The 8,398-nt window shown below is 39.9% G+C and overlaps 1 long non-coding RNA gene across 2 annotated transcripts; it reads right to left on the reverse strand.

Moving 5' to 3' along the window:
* Nucleotides 1-2,542: 2,542 nt before the first annotated feature.
* On the reverse strand, nucleotides 2,543-3,511 carry LOC122030202. 2 transcript variants are annotated; one of them, XR_006125348.1, is made up of 3 exons: nucleotides 3,316-3,511; nucleotides 3,148-3,229; nucleotides 2,543-2,568 (listed from the first exon to the last, which is right to left on the reverse strand). It is a non-coding gene; the product is annotated as an uncharacterized LOC122030202 (long non-coding RNA). The 2 variants fall into 2 exon arrangements; XR_006125349.1 differs by having other exon boundaries at nucleotides 2,546-2,568; nucleotides 3,307-3,511.
* Between the last annotated feature and the right edge of the window lie 4,887 nt (nucleotides 3,512-8,398).

The following is an 8,398-nucleotide window of genomic DNA, read 5'->3' on the forward strand; positions in this document are numbered from 1 at the left end:
GGGTCATCTATCTAAATGTGCCCTCAAGGTCATCCTACCAGGTACATACAGTCTATGGTTAAAGTCTCCATAGAATAGGATACAACGATCCTCTACAGACTAGTGAAGCCAACAATGGTATGTAGCTAACTTAGTCAATTCTCCGTCTGTACAAGTCCTGAACTCAAACGTAACTTTTTGGTTTTCTAACCAGCATACATAACCCGAGGATTAGAATCTCTATAAAATAGAGTGAGTTAGTCTTCTACAACCAAACTAATAAAAGTAACTCAGTACTCTACTATCTACACCAACAAGAACGGATCAAACTTCTACTGATCAGGTCAACCAAGGTAGATCGATCCTCTACTAACCGCAACAAGAGTAAACTGGTCCTCTACAAACCGAACCAACTAGGATAAATCAATCCTCTACTACCCAAGTCAATAAGGATAAATCAGTTCTCTACGAACCAAGGCAATACGAGTAAATTGGTTCTTCACGAACCGAAGCAATATGATATTTAGCATATACTAACCACTACTAAACAAGTGATAACAGAACTACTAATACTGGTGGTATGGTAAAAGAAGTCCTATGAGACTGTATTCCTTGAACTCTAGTAGAGTCAACCGTGATCAGTGCTTGACCCAACACATTTGATGTATGCTACAAACAACTGGACAAGTACTATCAAAAGCATACCAATACATAACATAACTAACATAACAACTATGCATGCACTAACAGAAATGTATGATAACAATATGCAAACATACCTCCTATAGCTTGGAGAATCCTGTCGCTGCCTGGTCCCAAAACCCGAAAAGTCACATCGAGAAACCAAATCACGGAAAAACAAAATACAGGAAATAGACCTCATAAAACCTGTAGCTCTGATACCAATAAATTGTCACGCCCCCCAGAGGAATCCTTACCGAAAAATTTCGGCAACATCTCCCCTGTACGGGTGACAATCTGAGGCATACATACATACAATATACATCAGCCACATACAGCTGGAAAATATCTACACAACCATGCAGTTATATAAGCAACCCACTCGGCTGGAACAGAAATAAACACAACCACGCAGTTATATAAATATATGAATCAGCCCACACGGTTGTACTAAATCAACACAGCGGAAATCACAAACAACGATCACAAAACATAAAATAACTAACTGCGAGCCGGCTCGGCTTGACACAATAATATCAAACCAAATAAAAGAGAACACAAATACATAAATAAGTACAAAACCCAAAATACAAATAGCATTAGAAATACCAAAATCGTAAGGTCGTCCTCGAATGTGACGTGGAACTGGCAGACAGGATCTCCAGGCGACCCCGTAAATCCTTTACCTGCTATCTGGTGAAATTACCAATATACGGAGTGGTGAGTATAAAGACTCAGCGGGTAATAGACAGATAATGCATGAGTAGAGTAAAGAACTAGAGATGCAAAGGTATATAGTCTCGTATGGAAATAGCATATACTACAGTGATATCATAATAAATGTCCATACCTGAAACCATATCCTAGGCTAGTAAGGGAAGGTAGGTGTAGCAAAGTCCTGCTACAGTACTGTTCATAACTACAGGGTATCATGTGAGGTATATACAGGTCAATAGTAAGTAAGCCAGTGTCTAAACACATATCATAGGTATAAATCTTAACCTAAGTAAGCATAACAGCATAAATAAACAACAGCAACATAATCTAGCAACAACAGTATAAGAAACAGCAGTATCAGCAGGTATAATAATAACAGCGTATGCACGGATGGTCACTCCCGCCCACCCCTCAAGTCCATGACCCCAGTATGGACGAGAGGTCGGGACAATGACAAACTGTACACCACTCCAGCTACCACTACTCTCGAATGGCCGAGGGGACAGTTGCATAGTAGCTGAATAGCTACGTCTGCGACGGTGTCCCTGCTGCCCACGACTCCAGCAGACACTACCCATGAGTGTGCGAGTGGGGGGCACCAGGACATGCGGCACGCTCCAAGCTACCACTACCCATGAGTGGCTGAGCGTGCGGCCTAGGCCAACGACCCTCTCAACCACAAGGGAGACATGGTCGCCGACATGCATGCAATGACGTGATGCGAATAATGCAGCAGTCATCATATATATATAAACAGAAAACAGGTATGCTACATGAAGCCAGCATGCTCAGCAAGGTGTGTAAATAAACAGCAATCAAGGCAGGTAAACATGGTATCAGGTGTCCATATATCCAATACCTACTATCTAATGTCTGGTATCTGGTATCCAATACCTAGTATCTAATGTCTGGTATCTGGTATCCAATACCTAGTACTGTAGTATCTGTTAAATATCATCGATAGCAACGAGAGACCGTATAGATACAGAAACGAGTTGCTCAAAGATTGAGTGGAAGTATCAAACGCAGGAAAATAAGAGTGGAGTCAAGATAGATACAGCAACTATTTGAACAAAAAGCTCATGCACTAGGATAAAAATACTAAAGAGATAAAGAAGGAAGTACCCGCCTTTATACGTAGACCGTGCCAAATACAACCCCACATTGGGACGTTCGCCTCGAACCCAAGTCCTGCGATCACACAGCTTATTTAGCTATTTACATCACAAATAAATAACTAAATAACTCCCCCACCAAATTAGAGGAAACCCCTAGTTGAATAATAATCCTAATTCATTAATTCAATTAGGTTTAATTCAATCCACAATCCTTTTAATCCATGCTATCATCTACAACACATCATAAATCAATCACTAGACAACACCAATCTGTTATTAAACCCGAAACCAACCTTGTAATCAGATTTAAGCTTGGATTCAACCACCTTACCTCTAATCTAAATCTGATACAAATGCATATCCATTGAATCCTCATAGAAATACAACCAAAACTCCACACATAGCTTACTTTGAATCCAAATCCCCAATACAGATCTACAATCTTCACATTTTAGATGCCCAATTGAGTTCATAATCCAAACACCCTTAAACAGAACAGTCTACATAAGAATCAAGGAGGGCAACCTTGAAACGAAGCTAAACCAACAAAGGAGCAATGATTTTCTGCATATATACCTCATCAGTGATATGATGAAACTGCTCCTTCTTAATCAGCAAACCAATTGAGCAGTAGAAGCAGAATCAAACTCACAGTCAAAACAAAGGTAAGCAACCGATGAGTATGTGACCGTGATGCTGCTGTTGGAATCGGAGATAAGAGCTACGAATCGGTTCTACAATCCATATACAAATCGAATGAGTGTCATGGCCAACGATTAGAAGAAAAATGGAAATAGAGGGCTCACCATACCTCACCTACCTTGATGACAGAACCCACCTCAAACGGCGAAGAAAAGCCCGACGAAATCAACTTGACTCTAGGGCTCGGGTAGAGGATCAAGTGGCGGCTATGGATGCGAGGGGAAAAAGGGAGGTGGAGAAATGGATCTTCGGCGGCACTCGGGTGGAGCACGAGTAGCTCTCGGCATCGGCAGTTTGAGTGGCTCTCGGCACCGGCAGATCGAGGAAGAGGAAGGAAGTCGGCTCAATGAGGGCTCACGGCATCCATCAGTGGCTGGAGAATTGGCATCAAGCAGTGCATCGCGGCGACGCTCGGCGGTGGAATAGGGGCACGACATGAAGGGGTAACCGGCGATGCGAACGCTCCGGCGTCGACCCACACCAGCCAATGGTGGCTCCTACTAGTGAGCGGTGGTGGATTTGCGTCGGCAATGGAAAGAAATCGAGTGGAAAGGGAAAACTCGGCGTCGGATTGGGAGAGGGAGGAGGAACGGGAAGTGAGGTGGTCGGCGTGAGATTAGGGCACGGGTGGGAATATGTGAGGTTTTAAACTTAGGTTAAATTAATCAACCCTAAGTTGGTTTCCTCAATCAACTCCCACGTTTTAGGTATTCCAAACAGGCTTTCTCCCATACCTATTAATTCATCCCCACAAACTACCTCCTACGAACTCCGTTTAAATCCCAGAAAATTTCTAAAAATTCCTGAAAAATCCCATAAGATTATCTGACAAATAACCTTATTATTTAATTATTATCTAGGTACCGTATTTTACAGTAGCACTCTATTCTATTCTTCCAATAGCTAAAGTTTTCCCCTTTGAACAATGGAGGTCAGACGACACTGTACCCTTCTTGGTATGAGTTCGACATCTTTGCTATCAAAGAATAAAAATAAAGAAGAATATTTCCAAGAGTCTCATCTTGGGATTAGTAGTGCGGGATAGAGAAAAAATATTACTTAAGAATTAAATAAAACACTTTTTAAAGAAAAGGAAAAAGTTTTTAAAATTGCTCGAAAAATGGTTAAGTAATTTCAGAGCTACCAAGCTCTGATACCAATTAAAGGATCGAAAGATACAATAGAGGGGGAAGTGAATATCATGGGTTAAAAACTTTTATTTTATCATAAAGGTAAATCAGAATAAGCAGTAGAAAATAAGGACATGTTTCAATCATTTGGTTCGAAGACTAGGTCGACTCCTACTCCAAAACCCACTATCCTTGATTGCACCGTTGGGCAATTCACTAAAACCCTTCTTTCCGAAGCCTCCGGAAAGAAGCAATTCGTACAATAAAATGTGTAAGATAGTAATAGACTACTATCTTACTTAAAATTAAGTATAGAATAAGCTAAATAAAAATATACCAACACTAGATAGAAGATGGAGCTCGGTCGGTACTTCTTGGGTGGACAAGTACCTTGCTTGAAAATGAGTAGTAGCACGAATAACAACTTTCCACAGAGATGAATTGAAAATAGATGCTCTGCCTCGGACCTCGAGCTCCCCTTTTATAAGTATCATTCGATCGACTGATAAATCCATCTGTCAACTGATTAGTTCGGTCGACTGAACCTCTTATCGGTCAACTAATCATGCTCCCTTCCTTCTTTGCTGAAGTCCAATCTTTTCACATTTAATAAGCTTTAATGGTTAGGTCAACCGCACACGATTTTGGTCAACCAAATGGTGCACTTTCCTATTCATCGAGATTCTTCATTAATGAGCCTTTAATATGATGATCGTTCGGTCGACTGATCAGGCTAGCTTCCATCTCTGCTTCTGATCGATCTAATTTGTGCCACATCTACATGGTTCAGTCGGCCAATCCATGGGTTCGGTAGACTGATTTGTTACTTTACCAAACTATGCTTCTGTTAGGATCTTTGGCGACCAACTAGAGGGGTTGGGGGGGGGGGGGGTGAATAGCCCCTGTACAAAGACAAAACAAAAAGACCTTTCTCAGATTTATAGCTTTATAAATCTAACACTTGCATAAGTATAATAAAGAAACTAAAAGACAGAGGCACCGAGAATTTATTTAGTTACAACTGGGGAGGTTGTTAATCCAAGGAAGTAAAGCACACTAATTTCTCCTTTAGGCGGAGAAGCCTTTTTATACCAATGACAACACATAATCAGAGAGCTAAATAGAAAACTAAAAGCATACAAGTGTTATTTCACAGTTTCTTATTGTTCTTAGCTTCTGAGAGCAGGGCTATTTATATAGCCCTACTCAGGGCGCATGGAAGAGTTCCAGGCACCTGGAATGAGATAGAATTCTATTCCCAATGTAATGCTCAAATGCCACATTGAAATGACTAAGAATGGGGTTCTGAGTGCTCGGAAGGGTTCCGAGCACCACGAAGGTTGAAAGTCAACATTTTTTTGACTTTGTCTCCAGGCCTCCAGCTTCGGTTCCACTTGCTTAGGTTCGAGTCTTCTACTCCAGCTCCACTCACTTGGGTGATTTTGGCCATCAGGAATAGGGCTCACCCGAACCTAACTTCCGGCCTTCTTGAGCAAACATCCTCTCAGCCTTATCATCCCTCGTAATCGCTGATTGCTTCCTTCTCGTCTTCCAGCGTACTCTTCCATAGTTTTTCATCCCTCAGACAGCTTCCATCTTTTGCTCTTCAAGCAATCTTTCTCTCCAGCTTCTCGTCCCTTGAAAACACCTTCCATTCCGGCGTCTCGTCCCTTGAAAACACCGTACACTCCCTTATCGTCCGTCGGTGTACTCTTCTACAGCACCTCGTCCCTCAGACGCACCGAGCCCATCAGATCTCTCACGTGCCGTCCTTCTTGCTAGCTATATCTTTCGCCCAACTTCATGTGCTCCTAAGTTCTTGCACACTTAGACACAGGGTTAAACACAACATGACCTAACTTAACTTGTTTGATCACATCAAAACTACCTTGGGGTACTAACAATCTCTCCCTTTTAGATGTGAGCAACCCAAGTTATGTTCGGGTAAACCAACATAAAGTAAAAGAAATAAATTTTGCAGTAAAATTCAAAAATTGAAAAAAGTTAAGCTACCTCCCCCTAGACTTAATCTTTCCTTCTCCCCTTTTGATCACATAAAAAATGGGATACCTCAAAAAAAATCTAAGGGTAACTTTTCAAAAATAAGAAATTTTTTAGTTAAAAAAAACTCTAATTTTCTATCTTTTTGAAAAACTTATCAAGTTTTTGAAGACATTGAAAATAATTTTAATATCACTTAAAAAAATTTGCAGTAATTTTAGAAACTTTAAATTTTGTAAAAAAAAATTCTAAGTAAAAAAAATGTTTGATTAACTATTTAAAGCATTAATTACAATTAAATTCTTTATCAATTAGTCAATTAAACATTTTATTTCATTAATTGGCTTCCAGGTTGTGGTGAGGTACTAGGCCTTCTTGGTTATTGGAGTCATAACCAGTTTCTAGACAAAGCCTCTTAAGAAAAATAAACATTTAATCTACTCTCTGAAAGCACTAAGTCCAATTAAATTTTAATTTAGATAAGATTTTGAAACCCAATATAGGTTCCAACCTACTGGATTAATTAAAAAAATTTTGGGTATGTATTTCTTTGAAATTTTCTTAATTTGTCCCTTGTGGTATTTAACATACCAGTTCAAATGATTATATCTTTTTCTATTTTGATTAAATGAACATGCACTGTTTTTCAAGTATGTTATTCCTGTTTGCAAATTCTCATTTTCCAATTTTATTTAATCAAATTCTTCTAATGGACAAGATTTAGCTAGAATTAATTTTAACTCTTGGTTTTCTTTTTCTAGCTTACAACAATCCTTTGACAATAATTTAACAAACTTGAATAATTTATCGAGAGGTAGAGATCATACCTGACTTATCTTGTCGATCCCATCATCTATACCTCCCCCTAAACTGCTGCTTTCATCCGATGTAGCTCCCCCTTCATCGATGCTCTTGATGCTCATTTCGGACGAGCTTGCTTCGTGTTCATTTTCTTAATGGCTTGCCATTAACGCAAGTCTAGAGAAAGCCTCAATCTCTGATTCGGATGACATTTCATCCCACGTAGCCTTTAGCATCTTGTACTTGTTAGATTGGGCAGGCTTTTTGTTCTTTCTCTTGTCTTTGGTCTTCAATTTAGGGCAGTTGTCTTTTATGTTCCCTTATTCATCACAGTGGTAGCATCTGATTCTTCTTCGTTTTCTACCCTACAGAGTATTAGATTTTCCAGATTTAAGTAATTTTTTAAATCGCCTTACCATCATTATAGTTTTGTCGCCATCGAGAGAGGATTCTGAATCTTGTTCATCCATCTTTGCATCTACTAATGATGCCCATTTTGTATTTCTAGGGAATGCATTAAGAGCGTACCTTAGTGAATCTCGGTTGCATACCTTTTCTCCGAGATTCGAAAGTCCAGTGATGAGCTCCTTGATCCTCAAGTGAAGATGTGCAATAGTTTCATCTTCTTCTAATCAGAGGTTGTTGATCTGGTTGCGAAGTAAGACCCATCTCACAAGTTTCACCTCCGAGGTTCCTTCGTGAAGTTCTAGGAATTTTTCCCAGAGCTCCTTGTCGGACTCGTAAGCTCCGATCTGGTTGACTACTTGTGGTGGTAGAACGCTCAGCAGATGAAACTCTGCATTGTCGTTTGCCATGACGTCAGCTTGTTCCTTCTTCATCCATTGCCACTTTTCCTTGCCCTCAGGTGCTTCAAAACCAAATTCCATTATTAACAATAAATCGAAGTCTATTTTGAAAAATACCTCCATTCTCTTTTTCCAACTCATGAACTCCCCGTCAAACTTTGGTGGGTAGATGCTTGGTCCGGCCTTCTCGTGTGCTTTATTCAGTGGTTAGTCCTCCTGAGGCATCCTGGCTCTGATACCACTTATTAAGACCTTTGGCGGCCGACTAGAGGGGGGTGGGGGTGAATAGCCCCTACATAAAAATAAAACAAAAAAACCTTTCTCGGATTTATAGCTTTATAAATCTAACACTTGCATAAGTATAATAAAGAAACTAAAAAATAAAGGCATCAAGAATTTACTTGTTTACAACAAAGGAGGTTGTAATCTAAGGAAGTAAAGCACACTAATTTCTCCTTTAGGT

This window comes from Zingiber officinale, chromosome 10B, assembly GCF_018446385.1.
Source record: "Zingiber officinale cultivar Zhangliang chromosome 10B, Zo_v1.1, whole genome shotgun sequence".
In the NCBI taxonomy this organism is placed as follows: Eukaryota; Viridiplantae; Streptophyta; class Magnoliopsida; order Zingiberales; family Zingiberaceae; genus Zingiber; species Zingiber officinale.